This window comes from Macrotis lagotis, chromosome 6, assembly GCF_037893015.1.
Source record: "Macrotis lagotis isolate mMagLag1 chromosome 6, bilby.v1.9.chrom.fasta, whole genome shotgun sequence".
NCBI lineage: Eukaryota > Metazoa > Chordata > Mammalia > Peramelemorphia > Peramelidae > Macrotis > Macrotis lagotis.
In genome coordinates, this window is record NC_133663.1 from 144,401,483 (window position 1) to 144,415,449 (window position 13,967).

Below are 13,967 nucleotides of genomic sequence, written 5' to 3' on the forward strand. Positions count from 1 at the left end.
AATGTTCTAACTTAAAAGAGATTTCTATCCTCACTGACAAAATGGTGTTCTGGGAAATTGGAGATTCCTCACATTTTGAGATATCAAGATAGTGTGCACTAATTATTTACCTTTACTGTTTATCAATCCTTGTTCACACCCCCCAATTTTAGGGACAATTTCAATTTTTCCTAGGTCCCTTATAAGTATAATTTGCCAAATCAGTAAAAAAAATTCTATTAGTCTATCAGACCAGAAAAGAGACACTAGAAAATATGAGAAAGTAATAGAACCCCTTCTCCAAAAACAACATGATTCTAAGGAAAATCTCCTTTTTATTGCCAATCATGAGCTTTTGGGGAAAAAAAAAGATCTAATTTTGAAAAGAAAGAATGGAAAGAAGATTGGCCAATCAGAACACAGAGAACAGCAGGCCTGAGAGACAGCTGAGAGCTTCTCTCTGCTTGTATTTTGAAGGAAACACGTATAGACACAAATGGAGTCAGAGTATCTAGAACCAGAGAGGCCTCCAAAATCCAGGGAAACCCCACTCTGCTCTCACACTAGAGGGTCCCTTTAAACATTGCACAAAGACAAAAAAAAAAAACAAAAAAAACAACAGGATAACACTACCAAAGGTGACAAATCTTCCAAGAAACCAGAGGAAAGTTGTAGAGAACCTTCCATTTTTCACAATACATTTTTCCAATCAAAGGTTTTGATATCTAACACCTCTTGATTTTAACTATAAATAACTAACTTTTGAGAAGGCAAACAGTCACTCAAAAATCCTTCAGCCAGATTGGAATATCCCCTGTCCCCTACCAGCTTAGAGTAAACCACAGAACTTCAACAGACCTAAATCTTTTCTGGGAGGGGAGTCTTTTTATAAATACTCAATCATCCCATTATTTTTTGTAATAATCAAATTACGTTTTTTTTAAAATGAACCTGATTATCTTGTCTTTTTGAAATTAAATGGCATTTTTAACATTTTATTTTATTTTATCAAGTCTTCATGAAAGAATTCTCTTTCTCTTATCTAGTGCTTTTTTCTTAATCCCTCTCTCTATAACTTAAAGATCTAGAAAAGGGAGCCATGAGCAAACAATCTGTCTGATCTCTCACACCCATTGCCTCCTCCTTTTTCAGGCAATTTAAACCATGCCTGTTCATGTGCCTGTAAAATATACCCAATTTGATTATTTACTCCTGCCCATGGAACAGTGCTAGAGAGCATTTCAAATGTTATTCTTAACCCTGCTGTTTCATTTCTTTTAGCTTGACTAGTACAATTCTCAAAAAATTTAGTTTTCCAAATTAAGTAATCTCCTGGTGTGAGTAGTTTTTGCTATTGTGGTCTAATCTTCTAGGTCTAATATTTGTCTACCTAATGTTTCTATTATATTTAAAACAAATGGAGACTGGTGTTAACATATGTGATTGTTGTTGATTTTAATTCTCTAAATGTTTTAAAATCTAAATTAGTGTATTCTCTCAAAACAGTCCCTAGAATCTTTGGATCAGGTCTCCCAAGTATGAGAAAAGAGAACAATGACACTCATGTCCCATGGAATCTTCTCTCCTTTAGCTATTGATTTTTGAGTGGCCATTTGAACAATGTTCATATGCCCCTTATCTTTGGTAACATTTTCTTCTTTAGACTGTAAAAGAGCAGAAGGTGGGTTATAAGAGTTTGGAGGAGGTGAAGCTGGCTGGGGAGCCACCACCTACAGAATTCCAGGAGCAGCAGCTGCTGCTGCAGCAGCCTGAGGGAATGGGGTCCTGCATCCTGGAGACTCTCCAGTAAAAGTTCCTAAAGTGGGAGTTTGGAGGAGAATTTTCCGGGGAAGGCCCTTTGGCCTTGACCTCCACACCCCTCCTTCCACTTAGAGGCAGGCACGGGTCTGGAGGTGTCATTGGAGGTAAAAGCCATCACTCTTATTTTTTGTTTAGGTTTTTGCAAGGCAAATGGGGTTAAGTGGCTTACCCAAGGCCACACAGCTAGGTAATTATTAAGTGTCTGAGACACCGGATTTGAACCCAGGTACTCCTGACTCCAGGGCTGGTGCTTTATCCACTGCACCACCTAGCCACCCCCCTACCACTCTTTTTTGCTCCTATCTTCCTGATGAATAGTTTGAACATCTACATCAACTTCTAATGTACTTTAAGCCAAAAGAACATCTCCAGGTGGAGTCAGACAGATTTTTAAAATATTCCACAATGAAAAGACTCCTATACAGAATGTCTTCTGACCTTCCTGTTTAAAATTTTCACTCATCTGTTTCTCCACAGTTTCCCATTTTTCAATACTTAATACTCCTTCTGGAAACCAGGGACAACATTTTTGTACACATTCAATAAATTCTTCCACTTGTTTTGTTGTTATTAACAAGCCTCTTTCTTTAACTATCTGCTTTAGCACTGTTTTTTTTTATGCTCATTCTTTTTATTTTTTTTCCCCCTGGAAGCTACAAGTCTATGTTTTTGTACAAACTCGATTAGATGGAAACAGTGGTTATGTTCCCCAACCCCTTTTCCCCACTAAATATACTATTTTCTCAGTCTTCAAAAAAATCAATGATGGAAAAAAAGATTAAAAACATCCCAACCCTACTCGCCCTTCCCCTACAAAAAAAAGGCAAGGAGTTATCTGTGGGCACAAAAAAAATGGTATTTTGTGCCCTGGGTTACATCTAGTAGGGAAACTTGGAAGAGGGGAGAGGTGAGGTGGAAGAGGCCATGAGAAAAGGGTTACAGGGCAGGGATACAGAGGTATGTGAGTCTAGTCCACTTAGTTTTTATACTGAAAGGTTTCTTCCCCTGTCTCATTGAGGAGACAGGTATGGATAAGTGCCTCTGTCACTACATAAGGGTCACAGTTGGCAGAGGGGCAGTGATCTTCAAAGTAGCCCTTCTTGTCCTGCCCAACCATCCTGGGAATTCGGATGCTGGCACCATGGTTGGCCAAACCATTGGAGAATTTGTTGATGTTGATGTTTCATTGAAACCTGTCAGGCCACGGGCATTGTCCAGACCCCCTTTGGGGTCATAGGCTCAGATATGATATATGTGCCATTTGCTTAGTCTCTCAATGGCTTCTTCAATAAACTTTAGACCATTTTCTTCTCTCATGGCCTTGGTACTGAAGTTAGTATGGCAACCAGCTCCATTCCAGTTTCTGGGAATTGGCTTGGTATCAAATGTTACAATCATTCCAAAATCTTCACACACTCGATGGAGGATGAAGCAGGCAATCCAGAGATGATCTCCCATTTCAATCCCTTCACAGGGTCCTATCTGGAACTCCCACTGAGCTGGCATTACTTCAGCATTTGTCCCCCCAATTTTGACTGCAGCATATAGATAAGCACAGTAATGAGCTTCTGTTATATCTCTTCCATAGGCTTTGTCAGCTCCCACGCCACAGTAATATGGACCCTGGGGCCCAGGGAACCCATTGGAAAGCCAACCAAAAGGGTGTCCATCTGTTCCCATGAGAGTATACTCTTGTTCCATACCAAACCAGGGTTTCTGGTTAGTCACCATATCCATTATCCCTTTACAGGTATGCCTCAAATTGGTCTCTGCAGGCTTTTGGTTATACTTGAAGACTTCACTGAGAACCAGTTTGTTGGGGTCCTTTCGGAAGGGGTCTGGGAACAGAGCAGCGGGAATAAGATACATATCACTGTTGGAACCTTCTGATTGAAAAGTGCTGGAGCCATCAAAATTCCATTCAGGTAGATCTTCTATGCTCTTCGGTTCACTGTCTAGAGTCCGGGTTTTACAGAGCAGTCCCTCGCCAGTGCCATCGATCCAAATGTACAATGGCCAGGACTTTGGTCTCTTGAGGCAAGTTTAAGTACATCTGCTTGATATTTTTGTTCAAGTGAGAACTGGCTGAGGTGGCCACGTTAGAAGCTGTCCTGGGCCCGGAGGTGGGCAGGAGCGTGTGGTTGGAGCAGGACACAGGGCGCGGGGCTGGATGTGCTAGATGGTGGCTGCGGAGTGGGCACTGGCAGCGGCGGAGGCTCCAGCCTGGGCACAGGCTTCCACTCTAGGTGCTGCCCCTGCGAATAATGTCCTCTATCCTTGGACTGTCCCTGTCCCATTTTAATGCTCTCTGGTTTTGGCCTGATGAAAAAATTATTTACCTTAATTAACTGCTGCCTCTTTATGAGCACTCTTTTGACCTGCAGGTGTCCAGACTTTGGATTTCCTTTCAAGATTGATTCCCCTCCTGGTCTGGCTGTCCATCTGTCAGTCTGTCCATCAGCTCCTGGTCAGGCACCAGCTATAGCCCACAATAGCTCTGGTGTGGGTCTGAACAGGAATCTGAGAGTCAGGTCGGTAGAAAAACATATCTGAACATGAAAGGTTGGCAAGTGAAAATCTACCAACTTTGTTTTTTGGAAACTCAGCCTTTTTATAGCAAAAACTTATCTCAGGAATGGCTGCTTAAAGGAATCCCAGTTTCACAATTTCCTGGGTAAATTTGTAATATTTGTTCTTAGAAATTTGCCTACTTCTCTATCCAAGAAACCTTTTACAACCACCCCAGCAGCCACAGATTATCCTAGTTCAGGGTTCACTGCTGAGCCAATGGATCCATACAATGAGCAATAATCCATGCATATCTTTGATGAAGAAGATCACCAAGGATATGTGAATATCACTCCCTGAGGCTGGCCCTCTACAATTACACTTGCTATCCTTATATAGAATGAGAACAGAGAAATCATAAATCCTAATAGGCAAAATATCTATATTTTTGCACAAAAAAGAAGATAAATAACAAGGAGATGGAAGAAACAAAGACTAAACTATTCAAGTTAGAAAAATCGTATTATTTACTGTTTGGATTTATTTTATGAGTGATTCCTAAAACAAAACATTTCATTAACACACACATATGTACACACATATGTTCACATGCATGTATATGAGCACACATACATACATATATAGCTATACCAACATATGAACGTACATGTGTATGTATAAAGTCAGTTGAATCTGCCAACTTTTTAAATTCTATGACAGCCATAGCAAATTCTTTTATTTGTTTAGAAAAGAAGAATGTAATGGAAGCCAGATTATGACCATATAAAACATCATTTCCCTGAAGAGAACTTCTACACATATATGTATGCGTGTATTTTTAAACACATGTAATGAGGAAATTTGTTTTGCTTGACTATGCGCATTTTTTTAAACAAACATTTCCTTTTCTTTTTTTCCCTCCAATGGAGAGAGTGTTGAGAGGAAAAGAAAAAAAAATAGCTGTTAATTGAAACAATAAACTGTGTGTGTGTGTGTGTGTGTGTGTGTGTGTGTGTGTGTGTGTGTGTGAGATTGGGGTAGTGAGATAAGAAAAAGAGGTGTGCTAGTTGTTCCATGAAAACAAAAGACAGCCAAAGTTCTATGCCTTACCCTAAAACAAATGTGCAAAGAGCCATCAAAAAGCAAGTGGATGACATTTTAAAAGAAAAATAACCTTTTATTTTAAGTCAAATTTTCATCCAATATCTTAATGCTGTTCTATATCAACAAAAAGTCTACATATCTCTTTTTCTAATTTTCAGAAATTTTTTTTATTAAATAATTCTAACTCCTTAAAATATCAGCACCAAACACTACCACAACATTATTATTTATAATTTATTGTTATAGTTTAAGTGAAAGATGAAGATAATCTGATTTAAGATGGCAGTTTGTAGATATATTACTAAAATTAAATTAAAAAAATATTATAGTAGTAGAATTTGGTAAACTTGGCAACTGATTGAAGGTGAATGATAACTACAGAAGATAGACTAACCAAGAAATAATTTAAAGTTACAAATATGGATGCCTAAAAGTGTAGTCTCAAAAGAGTATATATAGGTAAAAGGAACTATTTGTAGGAAATATGTTATAAGTTAGATTTGGGATATGTCGTGTTTAGATTGCCTCTGGTATATCTAATTGAACCAGTTTAAGAGAGAGTCTATAAAAGGAGAGACAAATTTGAAAATGAGGTATATAGACTTCACATTTGAATACATGAGTCCTGATAAAACTACCATGAAATAAACATTATAGAAAGAAAAGAGTTGGGGCAGCTAGGTGGCACAGTGAATAGAGCACCAACCCTAAGTCAGGAGTACCAGAGTTCAAATCCTGCCTCAGATACTTAATACTTTCTTAGCTGTGTGACCCTAGGTGAGTCACTTAACATCATTGGTTCGCAAAACTACAAAATATAAAAAATAAAAGAGCTAGCAGGACAAAAAGGTACCCTGGAAAGGGTAAAGTCAAAGATAATGAATCTGTAAAGGAGAGAATAGCAAAAATCATGGAAAAATAATAAAGAGAGAAGTCATAAAAGCATAGGAAGCTAGAGGATAGGAATATTTAGGTGTATATGTTTTCACATTTTAAAATTCTTTGGTGGAGTTAAAAAGAATGAGAATTGGAAAAGACCATCTAATCTGACATTTAATAGAACAACGATAACCTTAGATAGAATAGTTTTAGTTAAATGATAATTTTGGAAACCAAAGTACAAGAAGTTGAAAATTTAGGGTGAAATGCTAAAATGTAGGAAATTAGTAAAGATATTTCCAGCTCCTCTCAAAAAAATCAGGTGTAAAACAGATGAGAATTTCTAGGAATTAGATGATCAAGTGAAAGATTCTGTTTTTAAGGATGTCATATTTATAAGTAGTGGGAAAGGAACTAATGGATAAGAAAAATTTACGAATTAGAAAGAGAGATCTATAATAATTAAAGGAGTGACTTTCAAAGGGTCCAAGATAAAAATCTTAAAGGAGCCACAGAGAAGATCTAGTTCAGCACTTTCATTTTAGAGAAACCTGAGATTTTGAAATTTCAAGGAACTTAGTCAAGATCACACAGAGAGTAAGAATTAAAAAAAAAGCCAAAACAGAATTTGATCCCTGGTCTTCTCATTCCAAAGCTATGCTCTTCCCAGTGTAACACATTGATTAGAACAGACAGAATGAATGACCTAAATAAGGTATTAGATTCTCCCAAGATAAGATACTCACATTCTTCTGGCTCTAGATTCAATGAACAATAAGTGTGAAATTATTTATTAGTTACTTAAGTATAGAATTGGGGAGAAAAGGGGACTCCTAATAAATGACCCAATTTTGTCCAATTATTAGTCATTGATAAGGAGAGAGAGAGAGAGAGAGAGACAATTGTGAGAGTTAAAGGTGACTTCAGGAGAGAAAAGACATTAAGCAAGTTAGAAAAATAGCTCATGTTGAAAATAAAGGAAAGGATGATATTTTGCAATGACCTCCACTTGGAATTTTGTAAGACAAGGTATAGAAGATGCAGTCTATAAGTTATTTTGACTTTCACATTTTATTTCATACTTACAGAAGAGGAAAAGACAAATGTGATAGTAAAACAGGACTGGATTTTAGAGAATTAAAAAGTGAGAGAGCAAGGGGAAAAAAGGTGGTCAAGATTAAATGATATGTTATAATTGAACTGGATCTAGATTTTGAAGGTAGGATAGTGAGAAATCAGAAGGGGTGATATTACATAAAAAGTAATTAATGTTAGTAGTAGTAATAGAAGGAGAAAGATGAATAAGAGCAGAAGCAACAGCAGCAAAACAATAACAGAATTGGCAGTAGGAGCAGAAGAAGGAAGAGAAGGAAGAGAAAGAATAGTAGCAGTATTACTAGTAGTATTAGAGCAAAGTTTAGGGTTCATCTAAAGGACTACCGGGTTTCATTTATTGGTGAAGAAATCATACAGCTCTGTGATCCAAGTGTATAAGAGCAAAATTTTTATTTACTTTATTTAATGTGAATGAATAAGTAATAGTTGGCTAGCTACATTTTCCTTTGGAGGTTAAAAGAATCCTTAAAAAAAGTAGCTGGGGCAGCTAAGTGGTGCAGTGAATATGGCACTGGCTGTGGAGTCAGGAGGACTTGAATTCAAATAGAATCTCAGACACGTAACAATTGCCTAGCTGTGTGACCTTGGGCCAGTCACTTAACCCCATTGCTTCGACAAAAAAAAGAAAGGAAAGAGAGAGAGAGAGAGAGAGAGAGAGAGAGAGAGAGAGAGAGGAGAGAGAAAGAAAGAAAGAAAGAAAGAAAGAAAGAAAGAAAGAAAGAAAGAAAGAAAGAAAGAAAGAAAGAAAGAAAGAAAGAAAGAGTGACCAGGAAGAAAAGGTATGGGAGTTGCTAAAGCAACTGGACTGAAACAGACCATCAAAAACCATCCAACTGATCTGTCCAATAAAAAGGGAAAGATGAACTTTCTTTTTCTTTTTCTTTGTTTTTAATTTTTTTATTATATAAATAATTTATTACCCTTTTCAACCACATAAAATGGTAGTTTCCACCAATCATTTTTTTTGCAAGGTTTTAAGCTTTACAATTTTTCACTTTCCTTCCCTTCTCTCTCCCCTGCCCCTGACAGGAAGCAATCTGATATAGGTTTTATGTACTGGGAGAGAAGAATCAGATCCAAAAGGAAGAAAGAAAATATTAGACATAACAAAATGTCATAATACATAAGACAACTTTTAAAAATTTAAGATAATAGGCACTGATCTTCATTTAAACTCCTTAGTTCCTTCTCTGGATATGGATGGTGTTCTTCATCACAAAACCCCTAAAATTGTCCCTGATTATTATACTGCTGGAATGAGTAAATCCATTGTGACTGATCATCACTCCATGTTGCTCTCAGTGTGAACAATGTTTTTCTGGTTCTGCTCATTTAACTCAGCATCAATTCCTACAATTTTTTCCAAGTATTTCTGAAATTCAATCATTCATGATTTCTTATAGAACAATAGTGTTCCAACACATACATATACCACAATTTGTTCAGACATTCCCCAATTGGTGGGTATCCCCTCAATTTCCAATTCTTTGCCTCTTCAAAAAGGGTTGCTATGGATAGTTTTTGTAGATGTGGGATTTTTACCCTTTTTCATGATCTTTTCAGGGAATAGAGCTAGTAGTGATATTGCTGCATCAAAGGATATGGACATTTTTATTGTCCTTTGGGCGTGATTCCAAATTGCTCCCCAAAAAGGCTGCATTAGTTCACAACTCCACCAACAATGCATTAGTGTCTCATATTTCTCAGGTCCCTTTCAACATTGATTGTTATCCTTTCTAGTCATATTGGTCAATCTGAGAGATATGAGGGAGTATCACAGAGATGCTTTAATTTGCATTTCTTTAATCAATAGAGATAAAAGCAATTTTTCATATGACTATAGGTAGATTTGATTTCTTTGTCTGAGAATTGCCTTTGCATATCCTCTGACCATTTATTAATTAGGGAATGACTTGTTTTTTTTTATAAATTTGACTCCATTCTCTATATATTTTATAAATGAGTCCTTTGTTAGAAACATTAGTTACAAAAATTGTTTTCCAATTTACTCCATTCCTTTTAATCTTGGTTGCAGTGCTTTTGTTTGTGTAAAATCTTTTAAATTTAATGCAATCAAAATTATCCAGTGTGTTTTTTGGAATGTTCTATGTATCTTCTTTGATCATAAACCACTTTCCATAGATCTGACAGGTTTTATTCTTTGTTCTCCTAATTTGTTTATAATTTTATCTTTTATATTTACATCCTATAACCATTTTGACATCTTGATACTGGGTGTGAGATGTTGGTTTACATTTAGTTTCTGCCATACTGTCTTCTAGTTTTCCCAGAATTTTTTTTTTAATTGAGGAGTGAGTTCTTTGAAAGTAGACTTTTTCAAACCCCTTGGAGGAGGGGTTAGGTGGAGTAGGATAGAACTGGGGAGGAGTTAGAGAGGGGTTAGGTCCTTATCAGAGAGGGACTAAGGAGTGACTTAATATAAGATTTAAGGTAATTTCCAGCATGTCCAGAAGAATTCAGGGATTTAGCTAGACCTTAGAATTTTATAGTACTTTAACTAGGAGACATTAGTCTGACTGGGAATTAGACACTAGATATTTTAGTCTCACTGAATTTATATGATGCTTTTCCTGGTGAGATAACTTAAAGATGTTTGTTTAGATAGGCTTACATAACAGACTAGCTCAGAGTCAACATAAGGCTTGGAGAAACTTTAACAGCTTTAAAGATTAACTGTTTTAACAGTGTCCATTTAGAATGCAATTGTTAATTGAGAAGGAGATTTTGATAGGTAAATAGGGGTTTTTGCCTATAAGTACTGGGTCAATACGGAAAGGAAAGTTTTATAACAATATAGAAAAAGAAAAAAGATTATAATATTTCTCTTAATACAGAAAAAGGGGGGGAGATTATAATATCTCTCTCAGTTCAGAGTTCCCCAGCTTCAGTAACTGTAATTGTAAAAGAAATAGGAGAAGTAGCAGCAGTAGCAGTAGAAATAGTATTTACTATTTATATAGTACTTTAAAGTTTACAAAGTTCTTTAAACAATTTTTTCTTTTCTTAAATAAAAAAGGGTTTTATAACCATATTTTTCAGGCCAGACATGAGGAACAGGATGAAATAGACTAATAATGATGATGGGGAAATTGTGGTGTTATCATAAAGATGAGAGTTTTTCATAAGAGATTTAGTTAATATGCCAGAAGTACTCCTTGCTTTAATACATATAATACATATAAATAACAAAGCAAATTTTAAAAATCAACAACACTGTGTAATTACAAGTATATCCAAATAAAGATCATTTAGGCAATAACACACAATTTGAATTTTGTATACTGTCATTGAACAAGTACTTGAAAATTCATTTTTATGGTCAAGTTAACATTATGATTTTTTCTATAATTGAATAAAATAAGCACCTTTTTATTATTTGGGTCATTGTTGTCTATTGGCAAACAGATGTAATCTTTGAAGCATCAGCCTACCTCTACAAAGATGAGTTTAATTGTCAGAAATAGAAAACAAAGATATTTTGCTAAAGTGAAAACTAGTGTGAGGACTATGGGGGTCTTTGGTCTCCACAAGAAAGTGAAGAGAGACTGGAGTCTGCCTATATTTGTGCCTATAGGCAATTATGTGAGTGTAAGACAAAAGACTTGGTCTCAACCTGATAAAAACCTAAGATTAGATCAGTTCTGCTTCATCTAGTTCTGAATTAACCAAGGGTCTGTGTCCTTTTCCTTTTCCCATGCTCAAATAGATTTCTGTTTCTTCCCCTGTGCTCATTAGTATAATGAGCAAGGTGGAAGAAAAAGTATAGAGGTGGTTGTACCAATTAGATTGGGATCTCGGCCAGTGATTGGCATGAAGGGGGCAGGAACAAGCTTTTCAAATGGCATATAAGACCCAGCCCTGTCATGATTTGGTGCCCTTCTTCCCTTGAGACAGGTGGTCCTTTTGTTAAGATATCTTAATAAAAGTCATTTTAATGAGTATTTATGAGCCATTGATAACACTAGGGATAATAATTCAGACATTTTTAGTTAAACTAAATATATAAAAGGTTAAGAAAAAAGCTTTTTAGGAGTGGAAAATAATTGGAAATTGAGGGAATACCCATCAATTGGGGAATGATTGAACAAGTTATGTTATGGAATACTATTTTTCTATAAGAAACCATAAATGGCCAGACTCTAGAGAAACATGGGATGAATTACAGGATCTGATGTTGAGCTAAGAGAATAGAACCAAGAGAACATTGCATACATTAACAACAATGTTGTGAGATGATCAGCCTTGATGGATGCAGCTCCTCTCAGCAGTTCAGAGAGCAAGGACAATTGTAGGAGATCAAATGGACACAATGCTATCACCATGAAGAGAAAAAAATCAAACAGCCAAATAAAATTCCTTCAGAATCGGAAAGTATACCACATTCACTCTATCTATCTATCTATTATATATATATATATATATATATACATATATATATATATATAAAATGTATGTATTTATCTGGAGGGGGCTGTAAGGCACTGGGGTTAAGTGACTTGCCCAAGGCCACACAGCTAGGTAATTATTAAGTGTCTGAGATTGGATTTGAACTCAGGTCCTGACTCCAGGGTTGGTGCTCTATCTACTGCACCACCTAGCTGTCTCCCCTTCATTACTTTTTTAAAAAATTACTCATATATTTCTTTCCTATCTCATGGGCTTCCTTCTTTTGCTGTAATCCTAATTCCTCATACTGAAAATGACTAATCAGTAAACATGTTTTAACACAAATGTGTTTGTATAATATTCACCTGACTGTTCTCTGCTGAGGGGAGGAGGGTGGAAGGAAATTAGATAAGTTAAAAATATGCAATATGCATATGCCTATGCATGAATGTTGAAAAACTTTCATAATGTAATTGAGAAAATAAAATATCAATTAAAAAAATTAAGGCTTTGGCAGAAAAATAAACTAAAAGAGACAACTGAAGGTAGAGCAACATAACCTATTGTCTAATTAAGATCTTTGCCTTCATTTATTCCCTGAAGGGTTCAGCTTTAAAATCCACCTTAGGGCAGTACTATCTTTCCATTTCAAAAGTGATTAAGGTGTGGTTTACTGGAGAAAGATATAATCTGTGAAAGAAGTGGTCAAGTAAGTAATTGAAAAGCCTAAGGAGAAGATTTAGTAACTTGTTCTCTTTACTGGAACTGAAAGTCACTCAAAAACCATATCTTGACATTTCATGATTTCTTTATGGAGAATTCCTATAACTATTTGACTCTAAGCTAGAAATGATGTGCTTTAGAATAAAGTCAGATATGCTTGAAATAATGGAACAACAACAAAGTTAAAAGAATGAAAAATATTTCTGAGATATTTCTGCCTAAAATAGAAAAAAGTGGGGTCAGCTAGCTGACACAGTTGATAGAGCACTGACCTGAGAGTCAGGAGGACCTGAGTTCAAATCTGATCTCAGACATACATACATACATAGGCTTACATATCCATCCCTGTCCTCAAGCAGATTACTGTTTCTCCAGGAAAAAAAAAGTTTTAAACTGTAAATTTGGCATATGTGTATATATATATATATATATATATATATATATATATATATATGTATCTGTGTGTATACATATATTATATATATATTTAATATCCACTTAACTGTGTAAACTTGAGTAGGTAACTTAATCCTATAGCCTTTCAAAGCAAACAAACAATAAAAGAACAAAAGAGGAAGGGGAGAAGGAAGAAAGGGAGAGAGGGTAAACTAGCAACTAGAGGGTAAAGTAGCAACCAATCCCTAACCTTCGGGTGGGCAGAGCCACACAAAGCAACACAGAGATAGGAAAGTCAGGAATCAAGCAGAAGTTTAACTTATTTCAAAGCAATAAATCTCCCTTCCTGAGAAGGAGGGCTTAACTTGTTGGAGCTAAGAGACTGGACTACAACACAATCATTCTTAGGTCTTGAGTAACATTGGCTAAGGCAGACTCATGCATGGACAAATATAGGTGTTGCTGGACTGTGTGAGAAATCTCCAAATTGAATGTCTCCATTCTTAAGGTTGTTGACCTTTGTGGTCATTCAGCCGGCTAGAGACAAAGTTAGCCTGGCAGGAGCAGGAGCAGGAGCAGGAGAGCAGTATCTGGTTCAGTTATACAGTCGTAGGAATTTAGGAATTGTTAGAAAGCCAGTAGATGTGATGGATGACTTCAGGCGGCAGCATCTTCTGCTTTTGACTCTCTGATCCTTGGGAAACAGGGGAAGTTCCAACAAATCTAAACAGTTATTGATTAATATGAAATTCTTAACTCCCTCAGTGAACACCAGAAGCAGGTCAAAACAACACATTTTGCCAGAGTGAGATCATCCAGAGTGCAAAGGATTGTTGTTATGCCAAACTCAAGGCACAGCCTGCTTGCTGAGCCTTAGCTCTGGGAAATGGGGTGCTCAAATGGTTTGGGAAAGGAAGAAATGAAGGAGAGAGGGGGGAGGAGAGAGCAGAGAAGAGAGGAAATGTTTCTGAAGAGAGAGAGTACTCTTCAGCTGCTTAAACTACCTCAACTTCTGTTTCAATTTGTAAACTTAA

General features: G+C 36.3%; 1 pseudogene; it reads right to left on the minus strand.

Moving 5' to 3' along the window:
* Nucleotides 1-2,776: 2,776 nt before the first annotated feature.
* On the minus strand, nt 2,777-11,273 carry LOC141492237 (glutamine synthetase pseudogene; annotated as a pseudogene).
* Between the last annotated feature and the right edge of the window lie 2,694 nt (nt 11,274-13,967).